Here is a 14,506-nt window from a genome sequence, read left to right as displayed (position 1 = left end):
CAACATCGGGAGCATTCTTCCTGCATCTAACCTGTCCAGTCCCGTCAGTATTTTATGTTTCTATGAGATCACCTCTCATCCTTCTAACCTCCAGTGAATACAGGCCCAGTTGATCTCTCCTCATATGTCAGTCCTGCCATCCCGGGAATCAGTCTGGTGAACCTTCGCTGCACTCCCTCAATAGCAAGAACGTCCTTCCTCAGATTAGGAGACCAAAACTTAATACACTTTTCCAAGGCCCTGTACAACTGCAGTAAGACCTCCCTGCTCCGATACTCAAATCCCCTAGCTATGAAGGCCAACATACCACTTGCTGCCTTCACCGCCTGCTGTACCTGCATGCCAACTTTCAATGACCGATGTACCATGACACCCAGGTCTCGTTGTACCTCCCTTTTTCCTAATCTGCCGCCATTCAGATAATCTGCCACCTTGTTTTTGCTCCCTAAATGGATAACCTCACACTTATCCAGATTATACTGCATCTGCCATGCAGTTGCCCACTCACCTAACCTGTCCAAGTCACCCAGCAACCTCTTAGTGTGCTCCTCGCAACCCACACTGCCACCCAGCTTAGTGTCATCTGCAAACTTGGAGATATTACACTCCATTCCTTCATCTAAATTATTAATATATATTGTAAATAGCTGAGGTCCCAGCACTGAACCCTGCGGCACCCCACTAGTCATTGCGTGCCATTCTGAAAGACCCGTTTATCCCGACTCTCTGCTTCCTGTCTGCCAACCAGTTCTCTATCCACGTCAGTACATTAGCCCCAATACCACGTGCTTTAATTTTGCATACCCATCTCTTGTGTGGGATCATGTCAAAAGCCTTTTGAAAGTCCAAATACACCACATCCACTGGTTCTCCCTTGTTCACTCTACCAGTTACATTCTCAAAAAATTCCAGAAGATTTGTCAAGCTTGATTTCCCTTTCATAAATCTATGCTGACTTGGACCGATCCTGTCACTGCTTTCCAAATGTGCTTTCATCTTTAATAATTGATTCCAACATTTTCCCCACTACTGATGTCAGGCTAACCGTTCTATAATTACCAGCTTTCTCTCTCCCTCCTTTTTTAAAAAGTGGTGTTACGTTAGCTGCCCTCCAGTCCATAGGAACTGATCTAGAGTTGATAGACGGTTGGAAAATGATCACCAATGCATCCATTATTTCTAGGGCCACTTCTTAAGTACTCTGGGGTGCAGACTATCAGGCCGTGGGGATTTATCGGCCTTCAATCCCATCAATTTCCCTAACACAATTTCCTGCCTAATAAGAATTTCCTTCAGTTCCTCCTCCTCACTAGACACTCGGTCCCGTAGTATTTCCGGAAGGTTATTTGTGTCTTCCTTTGTGAAGACAGAACCAAAGTATTTATTCAACTGGTCTGCCATTTCTTTGTTCCCCATTATAAATTCACCTGAATCTGACTGCAAGAGACCTATGTTTGTCTTCACTAACCTTTTTCTCTTCAGATATCTATAGAAGCTTTTGCAGTCAGTTTTTATGTTCCCGGCAAGCTTCCTCTCCTACTCTATTTTCCCCCTCCTAATTAAACCCTTTGTCCTCCTCTGCTGAATTCTAAATTTCTCCCAGTCCTCAGGTTTGCTGCTTTTTCTGGCCAATTTATATGCCTCTTCCTTGGATTTAAACTATCCTTAATTTCCCTTGTTAGCCACAGTTGAGCCACGTTCCCCATTTTATTTTTACTCCAGACAGGGATGTACAATTGTTGAAGTTCATCCATGTGATCCTTAAATGTTTGCCATTGCCTATCCACCGTCAACCCTTTTAAATATCACTCGCCAGTTTATTCTAGCCAATTCACGTCTCATACCATCGAAGTTACCTTTCCTTAAGTTCAGGACCCTAGTCTGTGAATTAACTGTGACACTCTACATCTTAATAAAGAATTCTACCATGTTATGGTCACTCTTCCCCAAGGGGCCTCGCACAACAAGATTGCTAATTAGTCCTTTCTCATTACACATCACCCAGTCTAGGATGGCCAGCCCTCTAGTTGGTTCCTCGACATATTGATCTAGAAAACTACCCCTAATACACTCCAGGAAATCCTCCTCCACCGTATTGCTACCAGTTTGGTTAGCCCAATCTATATGTAGTTTAAAGTCACCCATGATAACTGCTGTACCTTTATTGCACGCATCCCTAATTTCTTCTTTGATACTGTCCCCAACCCCTCTACTACTGTTTGGTGGTTTGTTATCATCATCATAGGCAGTCCCTCGGAATCGAGGAGGACTTGCTTCCACTCCCAAAGTGAGTTCTTTGATGGCTGAACAGTCCGATACGAGAGCCACAGATCCTGTTACAGGTGGGACAGACATTCGTCGGGCGAAGGGGTCGGTAGGGCTGGTTTGCCGCGTGCTCCTTCCGCTGTCTGCGCCTGGCCTCTTCATGCTCCTTGCGTCGAGACTCAGAGCTCAACGCCCTCCCGGATGGACTTTCTCCGCCTCGGGTGGTCTGTGGCCAGGGTCTCCCAGGTGTCGGTGGTGATGTCGCACTTTACCAGGGAGGCTTTGAGGGTGTCCTTATAACGTTTCTGCTGTCCTCCTTTGGCTCATTTACCATGAAGGAGCTCCGCATAAAGCATTTGCTTAGGGAGTCCAGTATCTGGCATGCGTACTATGTGGCCTGCCCAGCGAAGCTGATCGAGTGTGGTCAGTGCTTCAATACTGGGGACGTTAGCCTGGTTGAGCACACTGATGATGGCGCGCCTGTCCTCCCAGGATCTTGCGGAGACATGGTTGGTGATATATCTCCAGCGACTTGAGGTGCCTTCTGTACATCATCCATGCCTCAGACCCATACAGGAGGGCGGGTATTACTACAGCCCTGTAGACCATGAGTTTGGTGGTAGATTTGAGGGCCTGGTCTTCAAACACTCTCTTCCGCAGGCGGCCGAAGGCTGCACTGGAGCACTGGAGGTGATGCTGAATCTCCGCATCAATGTCTGTCTTTGTTGATAGGCTCCTGAGATATGCGAAATGGTCCACGTTGTCCAGGGCCGCGCCGTGGATCTTGATGATTGGAGGCCAGTGCTATGCGGCGATGGCTGTGATGTCACTTTTTGATTTCTTTCTACTTCTTTGTTTACCTTCTGCCCCTGCAGCTGCACCAGCTGGCTGCTCGAATTCCCGCTCCTCGAACTCCCGCCGCCTCGACTCTTGGGCCTTTTATAGGCCTCCGACTCCCGCTCCTCGAACTCCCCCACCCCCCCCCCTCGACTCTGTGGCCTTTTATAGGCCTCTCCGACGCCCCGGACTCCCGCTCCTTGAACTCCCGCCGCCTCGAACATCCTGGCACTCAAAACGAACATGCACATAGAATCGATATCTTGAGATGATGATGCCTTCATTTGGTTTGAGATGGTCATGTACCAGAGCACAGAATGTTTCATAGTCCTTGTCCGTTGGACTGAAGGGCGAGAGGACATTCTTTGAGTCAATAGATTTTCGGACCGCAAACCGTGAGGAGGACCGTCCGGCGCCAAACTGCGTCTGCCTCTTTCTCCATTTTGTTGGCCACCAAGTACTGGTTCAAGCGGGCTACAAAGTCTGTCCAATCTTCTCCCTCCACGAATCGCTCCAGAATTTCAATTGTACTCATTTTTGCATGCAAAGGTTCTTGTTACCTCGTCACCAAATGTTGTGTATGCAATAACTCAATAGGCTGAATACTGTAAACTCCGAACAGGTACAAACCTGACTCTACTTTATTAGGGCCCAAAGTGATTACATTACAAGATGGCTGGCCTTTTATAACTGGGCCACACATGTGCGCACAGCCCAATGACCTCTGACAGTGGCGCCACCTGGTGGCTCGTAAACCCAAGCATACATACATGACCGCCCCTGTATGTGAAACTGCTATGAAAAGTGATGCCGGTAATTGTGCCAGTTCTCACGGAGTAGAGTGCAGTACGTCTGCGAGTTTGGGTGCAGCAGTGAGTTGTCTTTTGTTCCCCCTCTCTCTTGTGAAATGCCGTAGAACATTTCAACAACTTATATTTATATAGTGCCTTTAATCATAGCAAAACGTCCCAAGGCACTTCACAGGAACGTTCTCGAGGAGGAGAGAGAATTCCAGAGCTTAGGGCCCAGGCAGCTGAAGGCATGGATGCGAATGATGGAGAGATAAAAACTGGGGATGCGCAAGAGGCCAGAATTGGAGGAGCACAGAGATCAGAGGGCTGCAGGCTTGGAGAATTTTAAAATGGAGGCGTTGATGGAATGGGGTCCAATGTAGGTCAGCGAGCACTTAGATGTTCACCATGTTAAAACCATAAAACATGTACAAGCAGCTGTTTGTTGTAGACACTTTGTTGTTGAGGCATAACCTATTCACTGTCGCAGCCTGATGCAAAATGTGGTGAGCACGAATGTATAATGCAAGAGATGAACAGAATGAGAGGCCATTGACTGATTCCAAGAGTTCTGACGGGGGTGAAACTGCACATAATTGCAATTTTTATGTCTTCATGCAAGATTTTCCACACGATGGGAGATGAGCCCAGCTTGTTTCTGGGAACATGTGTGATTTAGTGCATAGAAAAATATGATTTTGTGAACAGAGAGACCTGGGGGTACATGTGCACGAATCGTGAAAGGTGGCAGGGCAAGTTGAGAAAGCAGTTTTTAAAAAATGCTTACGGGATCCTGGGCTTCGTGAATAGAGGTATAGACTACAAAAGCGTGAATGTTATGATGAAACTGAATAAAATACTGGTTCAGCCTCAACTGGAGTATTGTGTCCAATTCTGGACACCGCACTTTAGGAAGGATGTGAAGCCCTTAGAGAGGGCGCAGAAAGGATTTACGAGAATGATTCCAGGGATGAGGGACTTCAATTGCGTGGATAGACTGCAGAAGCTGGGGTTGTTCTCCTTGGATCAGAGAGGATTGAGAGGAGAGTTGATAGAGGTGTTCAAAATCATGAGGGGTCTGGACAGAGAAACTGTTTCCATCGGCGGAAGTGTCGAGAACCAGAGGACACAGATTTAAGGTGGTTGGCAAAAGAACCAAAGGCAACACGAGGAAAAGTTTTTTTTTTTAGCAGCGAGTGGTTAGGATCTGGAATGCGCTGCCTGAAAGGGTGGTGGAGGCAGACTCGATCATAACTTTCAAAAGGGAGTTGGATAAGTACCTGAAAGAAAAATATTTGCAGGGCTATGGGGAAAGGGCGGGGGAGGGGGACGAGCTGAGAGTCGGCACGGGCTTGACGGGCCGAATGGCAACCTTCTGTGCTGTAACAATTCCAGGATTCTATGATATTGAAGAAGGATGGCACTGCACTTTGTCCCCGAGTCCCAGGTCCAATACACAATAACGGCAATTTGTTGCTCCCCCTCTGGAAGACTGTGCTTCCTACTCCTGGCAAAAATTCCACATCTGTGAAATGTGAAATTGGATCAACTCTTCAATCTTACTGCAGTTTGTAAGTCAGTTGCTGCATTTACATTTGAATTATTTTGATACTGTCACAGCTCAATAGTCTTATGAGACTTTGGGTGTCCGAATCGTTCAGCACTGCTGTTCAGAACTGTTTCATTGCTGTCCTTAATGGAACTCTAGGTACTGGGACCAACCAGCACATTGTGTGTATGATGGGGTGGGGGGGTGGGGGGGGGAAGCATTCTCCTTGCCATCCTTATTAGGACACTCTTGCAAAATTGCACCAAACAGTGGCTGCCCGAAGGCTCAGCTTTAAGCAGACCTCTTTTCAAACACACAGCTTTCTGGCTGTGTTGCGTGTACTACTACTGAGCCGAGCTGACTTGATGGGCATGAACAATGCTTTAACTGCCTATCAATTAATCAGAATATCCCCCCTCCCCCAGGCAATCTGGCACAATTGCGTCAAATCCCAGCTCAAATTTGAGAGCATTTGTTCCAGATGTCCCGAGTCAAAAAAGATAACAGGATACTACATTCCATTCAGAAAAGCTGATGGTCACTACTCTGGACGTGTTCCCAGTAGGACATAAGAACATAAACAGGAACAGGAGTTGGCCATTCAATAAGATCAATGCTGATCTGATCATGGACTCGGCTCCACTTCCCCGCCCGCTCCCCATAACCCCTTATCCCCTTATCGTTTAAGAAACTGTCTATTTCTGCCTTAAATTTATTCCATGTCCCAGCTTCTACAGCTCTCTGAGGTAGTGAATACCACAGATTTACAACCCTCAGAAGAAATTTCTCCTCATCTCTGTTTTAAATGGGCAGCCCCTTATTCTAAGATCATGCCCTCTAGTTCTAGCCCCCCCCCCCCATCAGTGGAAACATCCTCTCTGCATCCACCTTGTCAAGCCCCCTCATAATCTTATACGTTTCGATAAGATCACACCTCATTCTTCTGAATTCCAATGAGTTGAGGCCCAACCTACTCAACCTTTCCTCATGAGTCAACCCCCTCGTTCCCGGAATCAACCTAGTGAACCTTCTCTGAACTGCCTCCAAAGCAAATATATCCTTTTGTAAATATGGAAACCAAAACTGCACGCAGTATTCCAGGTGTAGCCTCACAATACCTTATATAGCTGTAGCAAGACTTCCCTGCTTTTATGCTCCATCCCCTTTGCAATAAAGGCCAAGTTACCATTGGCCTCCCTGATCACTTGCTGTACCTGCATACTATCCTCTTGTGTTTCATGCTTAAGTACCCCCAGGTCCTGCTGTACAGCAGCACTTTGCAATCTTTCTCCATTTAAATAATAACTTGCTCTTTTGATTTTTTTCTGCCAAAGTGCAAAGGTCAGTGATGAATATCTCAAAAGCAGGGTCAGGTTACACTGACCCCCTCGCAAGAAGATGCTATTGGATCAGTCGTGTAAACCTTTCCCTGACGAAAGCTGGTAAGCAAAAGAAATCACAATTGTTCTCAAGTTAGTGTTGCCAGTAGCATTTTGGCCCCAGCCCAATCCAATGCTATTGAGCTTCACAAGTTATCTTCATTGACATCGGCTCTTGAAGATACACAACACACCAGTGCCATCCATTAATCACATCCAAAATGCAACTTCTGCACAAGTAAACTCTGGGACATTTATTCCTATCCAAGTGCAGAGTGATTCAGATATTCTCTCCCTTTCTCTGTCCACTTGGCTTCAAACCGAGATGAGGGATACTGGTTAAGGTTTAGATGAGTAACCCTGGACCTGGCCAGTGCTGGGCAGTCAAAATGACCCTTGTATCTACAGGAGGTCCTTACTGGGAGGACCACAAAATACATGGCAGGTAAATGAAGCTGTTCTAGCCCCAACTTAGGGGACCAGATAACTCTGAGACAAATTGCACTGCCCATTGGTACAGGTGCAGCAATTTGCACGCACTGGTGACAGGTGGAGGGAGGTCCGCTTCCAGCAATGCTTGCAGAATAAATGCCTCGGGTCTTGAAAACTATCACATGTTTACTCTCGCGGGATAATCAGTGTTACAGTCCAGACTGTGTCCCAACATTTTAATCTGCTCGGTTGGAAATATTGCTGCCAGATGGTAGTTTCTACCATCAACTAGACCAATCCCTTGTAAAGCCAAACCTGTATCTTTCTGTGTCCCTTGTGTGGGTTAGCACATTCACGTTTAACAGTTAACCCCTAATCACTATACATGGCTCATTGAAGAATACATGGATCCCCTTCAATTTTCTCCATCGGATCCAAAACTGGAGAATAATAGTCCTTTAGACCAATGAGTGCAGATTAAAATTGCTCGGTTGGATTTCTTCATGATACAGTAAGATATTGCAACCTTGTTATTAAGAGCAATGAAACTATACTCTTTCCAAAAACTGTATTCTTTAGAGTCTTATAAACAACAGAACTTTTGCCCGAAACAGGTTGGTCTTTTGGTAGACCTTCAAGCTGAGATGTTGTACATGGACATCGTGACTTGTAGTTTGCTTGTGGAGTTCAGATACCTTTGCAAGAGCAAAACATCTAGCAACCAGAGCTGTAACTCCTTTCATGTTAGAAGCCATTTACAGCACAGGAGAGGAGCCCAATTGTATCTGTGCTGCCTCTTTGCTAGATCAGTCCAAAATTGAACCCACTGCCCTGCTTTCTCGCCATAGCCTTGTATCTTCCTCTGCTTCAAATATTTATCCAATTTGCCCTTAAAAGGTGCAACGGCGTCTGCCTGAATCACTCTCTGTGACAAAGCATTCTATGCTCCAATAACCCTCTGTGTAAAGACGTTTGAGTTCTCTCCTTACTTTCTCTGACAATTGATGATCCCTCATCATTGACTCCCCAACCAGAGGGTATCAGATTAAATAGGGAAATATATCAAAACTCTTTATAATTTTAAAAAACCTCTATTAATTCATCTTTTGGCCTTCTCTGCTGTAATGGAATTAGTCCCAGTATCTCATAACTATAGTATTCCATCGTGGTGAATCTCCGCTGTACACTCTCAGGGTCTGAAATTTCCCCTTTTCGCCCAGGAGAGGGCGACACTAGTGTTGGGGGAGGTAGCGCCGCGATTAATGCCCCGGGTTGGTGCGCGACAGGCGATGACATCATGGGCGTGCACGCCGACCCCTCACCATGCTGCGGGGGAAATTGCCACGCGGGCCATGAGGTTGGTGCAGGCGGATGTCAGCGCCAGCTTCACGGGGAACGAAGCTGGTGGGCATCCGCCGCCGGGGAGAGCCTTTATCGCCCCGGGCCGCCATTTTATTTTGTCGGCCGACTCTTGGGTGGGGTCGACAATGGCGCCCCTCGCGTCGACTGGGCTGTCATCGTGCAGCCTGGCGCTCCACTTTGGGTGTTGGGCCACAGGCCCGGTCGATAGCGTCCCTGGTTGCGGCAACCAAAGGACCTACAGAGTGCAGAGCGGCCCTCCCCTTGAACTGAAGGGCGGAGTGTGTTCTACCACTGCTGCCCCGGGAGAGCCCCTCCAACGAGGCGTAACGCCAGAGACAGCACTCTGCCTTGTTTCAGGGGCACATGGCCCAATTCCGTGTCGGGGCGGGGCTTCCTAGCCAGGCGATAAAAGTCCCGACTCCGGAAGGTTGCAGCCCCCAATTGGCATCGCCTGTTGAGCACCGGCCCGGGGTGCTAATTGTGGGGTGCGGCCTCAGTATTTTAATGTTCTATAATAGTCTAACTGAGGTCTAACCAGTGTTGTGTGTACATTTATTATTACTTCTTTACTTTGTCCTCTCTACCCCTATTTATAAAACCTAAAATGGTACTGAGTTTTTTTTAATGGCTCCACTCAGTTTTGGGGAATTATGTATAGCCATCAGTTATCGGGGTTGAAATTGCCCTCCGACCGAAATGGGGCCCGGCCCAATCACCGATCTTGAAGATTTCAGGGGAGTAGAGCAAAATTCAGTTCTTTACATTTTTTTTTCTTCCGTGAGGTGCTCGGGGCGGAAATTGGCGTGGAGCGGGGCGGACGTTGGTCAGTGTCATTGAACTCTGCATTTAGTTCCACTCAGGAGAGTTTTGGCCTCAAAAGCGGGTGCCGGGCTGCCTGTTGGAGGCCCGGTCGAACCCGCGGGCGCCATTGTCGGGCCGTCTCTGAGTCGGCCTGACAATTAAAATAAAATGGCGGCCGGGTGCCCTTCCCTTTAAAGGCATTCTGAACCTCTGTCATCTTTGCAGAAGAAACCCAAGGATTCGGGTTATGTCAGTCAATTGTTTCTAAATGGCTTCTTGGGCGTCCCTAGTCAGGTTCCGATGAATAGTAATTTGCAAAGTAGCCACATAGAGATATCTGTACACAGTCACCGAGCATTATATATCAATTTGACTGCTACACCTGATGAGTCTTTGTCAAATGCATCTTGGCAGTTGATGTGTTGCCTCTTCTAGCGTGTCGTCTCTTTTCCAAAAGTTCTGCACTGTTTTCATAGCCTCCCATGGCATGTGGAAGGTGATGGATGATGAAGGTTACCTAGCATGTAGGAGCTTCTTCAGTGTTTGAAGGATGCGCTCCTTCCACATACACCAAGCCCACCCCCTAACCCTGCAGTGATGGCTGTATTTTGGTCCCTTAGTTTCAGGGACCATTACATACGTTCTGCGTTTTTACAGGATGCAGGAATAGTGGGCAACGTGAAGCACTGGCCATCTTTGACATCCCGATGCAACATTTTGAAAGTGCAAAATCCCCAGAAACCAATCGAGCCAAGTTGAACTCCTACACAGTACAGAGACCCATTTGGGAAGAATGAAGAGAAGCCTGAAAGATATCTTTCTGTTCTGACCTGGGTATAGAAATACTGCACAGTCCTATCTGGGTTAATCTCTTGGTCCTGTGTGAATACAGGTCAAGATGTCAGCATTTACCAATGTGCAGCCACTGATGGAATTCATTAAACATTGGCAAAGGATGATGTAGAACAGCAATGGGAAACATTTAAAACCGTGTTCAACAGAGTGCAGGAACAATCTATTCCGGTAAAGGGAAAGAACAAACTAAACATTAATGAGACTCCATGGATGAATAAAGCCATAAGGGAACAATTGAGGGTAAGGATAGAGGCATACATTAAATACATAGACAGCAGGGGAGTGCATGGCAAGGGAGTGCATCGTGCCCCCCCCCCCCACCCCAACCTGTGAGAGAACAGCTCCACAGGTTGGGCTATAAAAAAGCTGGAGCGGCATATCACTTCAACCTCCAGCCTGAGCTGCTCCAAGGATTTTGAGATGGGCGACTGGGTGACATCATCACCGTTTTGGAGCATGGGCAGGAACATCGGCAGGACCCAGATACAAAGGAGTGGGAAGGTCGAGGCGGATGAGCGGCGAGTGTTTGTGGCGAAGGTGCAACAGATGAGGGTACGGGGCCCAGAAGAGGGGAGGGCCCAGAGGCAGCATGGGCTAGCCCACACTGCGATATGTGCAAGTCTCCAGTCATCTTGGTTAATCTTTGCCACTGGACCAAGACCTAGCTCTGTCGAGCCCGTGTGGTGGCTGATGTGCAACTTGTCATCACACGTTAAAAATCCACGCACGGGCATCTTCCACCCCCTCAGTTGGAGTTCAGGACTGGAACATTGGGTCCTTCATTGAAACACCCTGTGAACTCGTGGAAGCAAGTCATCCTCGTTCGAGGGACCACCTATGATGATGTCATTAAACAGCACTTGTGGAATTTCTAAACAATCATCAGGCAGTCCCTCGGCATCGAGGAAGATTTGATTCCATTCTAAAAGTGAGTCGTTAGGTTGCTGAACAGTCCAATACGAGAGTCACAGTCCCTGTCACAGGTGGGACAGATAGTCGTTGAGGGAAAGGGTGGGTTTGCCGCACGCTCTTTCCACTGCCTGCGCTTGATTTCTGCATGCTCTCGGCGATGAGACTCTGTGCTCTTCCTCCACTTAGGGCGGTCTTTGGCCAGGGACTCCCATGTGTCAGTGGGGAAGTTGTACTTTTTCAGGAAGGCTTTGAGAGTGTCCTTGTAACGTTTCCTCTGCCTACCTTGGGCTTGCTTGCTGTGAAGGAGCTCTGAGTAGAGCGCTTGCTTTGGGAGCCTCGAGTCTGGCATGCGAATGATGTGGCCTGCCCAGCGGAGTTGATCAAGTGTGGTCAGTGCTTCAATGCTGGGGATGTTGGCCTGGACGACGCTAACGTTGGTGCTTCTGTCCTCCCAGGGGATTTGTAGAATCTTGCGGAGACATCGTTGGTGGTATTTCTCCAGCGACTTGAGGTATCTACTGAACATGGTTCATGTGTCTCAGCCATACAGGAGGGCGGGTATTACTACAGCCCTGTAGACCACGAGCTTCATGGTGGATTTGAGGGCCTTGTCTTCAAACACTCTTTTCCTCAGGTGGCCGAAGGCTGTGTTGGCGCACTGGAGGTGGTGTTGAATCTTGTCGTCAATGTCTCTTGTTGATAAGAGGCTCCCAAGATAAGGGAAATGGTCCACATTGTCCAGGGCCGCATCGTGGATCTTGATGACTGGGGGGAATGCTGTGCGTTGAGGACAGGCTGGTGGAGGACCTTTGTCTTATGGATGTTTAGCGTAAGGCCCATGCTTTCGTATGCATCAGTAAATACGTTGACTATGACTTGGAGTTCAGCCTCTGTGTGTGCAGACGCAGGCGTCGTCCACATACTGTCGCTTGACAACAGGCGTTGGGGTGGTCTTGGACCTGTCCTAGAGTCGACGAAGGTTGAACAGGTTCCCACTAGTTCTGTAGTTTAGTTCCACTCCAGCGGGGAGCTTATTGACTGTGAGGTGGGACATGGCAGCGAGGAAGATTGAGAAGAGAGTTGGGGCGATGATGCAGCCCAGCTTGACCCCGGTCCGGACGTGGATTGGGCCTGTAATGGATCCGTTGGTAAGGATCACGGCCTGCATGTCGTCGTGGAGCAGGCGGAGGATGGTGACAAACATTTGGGAGCATCCGAAACAGAGGAGGACGTTCCATAGACCCTCATGGTTGACAGTGTCAAAAGCCTTTGTAAGGTCGAAGAAAGCCATGTACAATGGTTGGTGCTGTTCCCTGCATTTTTCCTGCAGCTGTCGCGCTGTAAAAATCATGTCCGGTGTGCCCCCATAGGGGACGAAATCCGCACTGTGACTCCGGGAGGAGCTCCTCAGCCACAGGGCGAAGATGGTTGAGGAGGACTCTAGCGATGACTTTCCCAGTGGTTGATAGAGATTCCTCTGTAGTTGCCACAGTCGAACTTGTCCCCTTTTTTAAAGATGGTGTTCATTTTCAATGAGATGCGAACTCCGGTGATAGTTTAACATAACTTTATTCTGGCAGCTGCAACAAACTGCTGGCTTCATGCCAGGTCCTTTGTGCTTCGGAAACACATGGCAAAAAATGGCTGTGCTTATCCTGGATCAATTTACAATTGTGACCTCGCCCCCTTTGACCTTATTGGCTCAATTGATATGTTGTTAGCCCATAATTGGCTCGCTGCCAAAAGTCCTGAAATGTCAAACGTGAACTCGAGCTCAATGCAATGTGCTAACTCTCACGTTGTGTTTTCTCAACTTTGCAGCCTGTTTGAATTCTCTCTGATGGTCAAGCTCACTGCATCTCTGAGATCTCCTGGCATGCTCTCCTCCCTCCAGATGAGAGAGGTGAGGTCATGTATCCGTGCCAACAGTGACTCTCCGCCATACTTCAGTGCCTCAGCAGGGATTCCATCCGCTCCCGTAGCCTTGTTGTTCTTAAGCTGTCTTATGGCTTTTTCTACCTCATACAGTGCTGGGATTTTACTGAGGTGGCGAGTAGCATGCTGCGGGATGGAGTCGAGAACACTCGAGTCAAAGGCAGAGTCTCGATAGTGATGTGATGAATGACCAGTTAATCTGTTCCATTAATGTGGAAAGATAATTATCCATCGTCAGTAATCGTTAGGCGGAGATCCAGGAGACATAAATGTTCCTATGTCCTCACTGATTCAATAGGACAGAGGTTTCCAAACTGGGGGTGCACCCTCTGGGGTGACTCAACAAGATTACCAGGGGACAAAAGGATTACCCTTTACTGAGTGCGCTTTTAGCTTCAAATTTGCTTTGTTTGTTTAACTATTGAAAGCTTGTTCTGTGCGTTTTTTGTCCACTTTGCCCTAAGTGACCACAGGTGGGACGCTGGGGTGGTTGGTGTTCTGGTGGCATTCCCCCTTTCTCCCCCACCCCCCCCCAGAATATCTGTCCGTAGTAAGTGCGTGTAAGCGCAAGGTGAGGCAAGCTCTCTGGCTTGGCACTGCAGCTAGAAGCCTGGAACTTTGAATCCCTTGACTTAACAGCAAGCTGTCAGCCAACAAATTCCGGTCAAAAAAAAAACAAATTCCGGTCACAAGGCTGCCCCTAAACACGAGGCTGAGTACAATGTCCAGGCTAAAATGTGAAACGTGATCCCCTAGACAAGGTGCAGAAGGACTGTCAGTGCCTATGGAACTGTTTGAAGATCAGCTTCATTACACATTAGAAATGCTAGAAGACAAAGAGGAGATTTGATAGCGGTATTTCAAATCATGAAAGGTCAAGGTAGAATAAATAAAGAGAAACTGTTTCCGTTGGCTGAAAGGTTGATAACCAAAGGGCACCGTTTTAAGGTGTTTGGCAAAAGAGCCAGAGGCGACATGAGGGAAAACATTTTACGCAGCGAGTGGTTAGGATTTAGAACGCACTGTCTGATAGGGTGGTGGATACCGATTCAATAGTGGCTTTCAAAAGAGAATTGAATAAATATCGGAAAGGAGAAAAAAATTGTAGAGAGCAGAGGAGTGGGACTAACTGGATTGCTCTTCGAAAGAGCCGGCGCAGACTTGATGGGCCGAATGGCTTCCTTCTGGTGCTGTACTGTTCTATGATTCTGTATGGTTGAGGTAATGCTCAGATTTGGTTTTTATTCAAAATAAACAGTGTAATTATCTCAAGCTTTTAATCTCCATAGTTTCAGAACTAATCAAAAAACACCATGTTTGTAAATATATTTTAATGCTACCTTCGGGAGGTATAGGGAGAAAATTTAAGGGGAGGGGGCCAAGTTGAA

The 14,506-nt window shown here is 47.6% G+C and overlaps 1 protein-coding gene across 4 annotated transcripts in view; it reads left to right on the top strand.

Moving 5' to 3' along the window:
* LOC139237985 (cAMP-dependent protein kinase catalytic subunit alpha-like) overlaps positions 1-14,506 on the top strand; it is a 217,238-nt gene that overhangs the window by 97,409 nt on the left and 105,323 nt on the right. The gene's annotated exons all lie outside the window — the stretch shown is intronic.

Source organism: Pristiophorus japonicus, chromosome 24 (assembly GCF_044704955.1).
Source record: "Pristiophorus japonicus isolate sPriJap1 chromosome 24, sPriJap1.hap1, whole genome shotgun sequence".
Classification (NCBI taxonomy): Eukaryota; Metazoa; Chordata; class Chondrichthyes; family Pristiophoridae; genus Pristiophorus; species Pristiophorus japonicus.
This window is presented reverse-complemented; position numbering and strand designations above follow the sequence as displayed.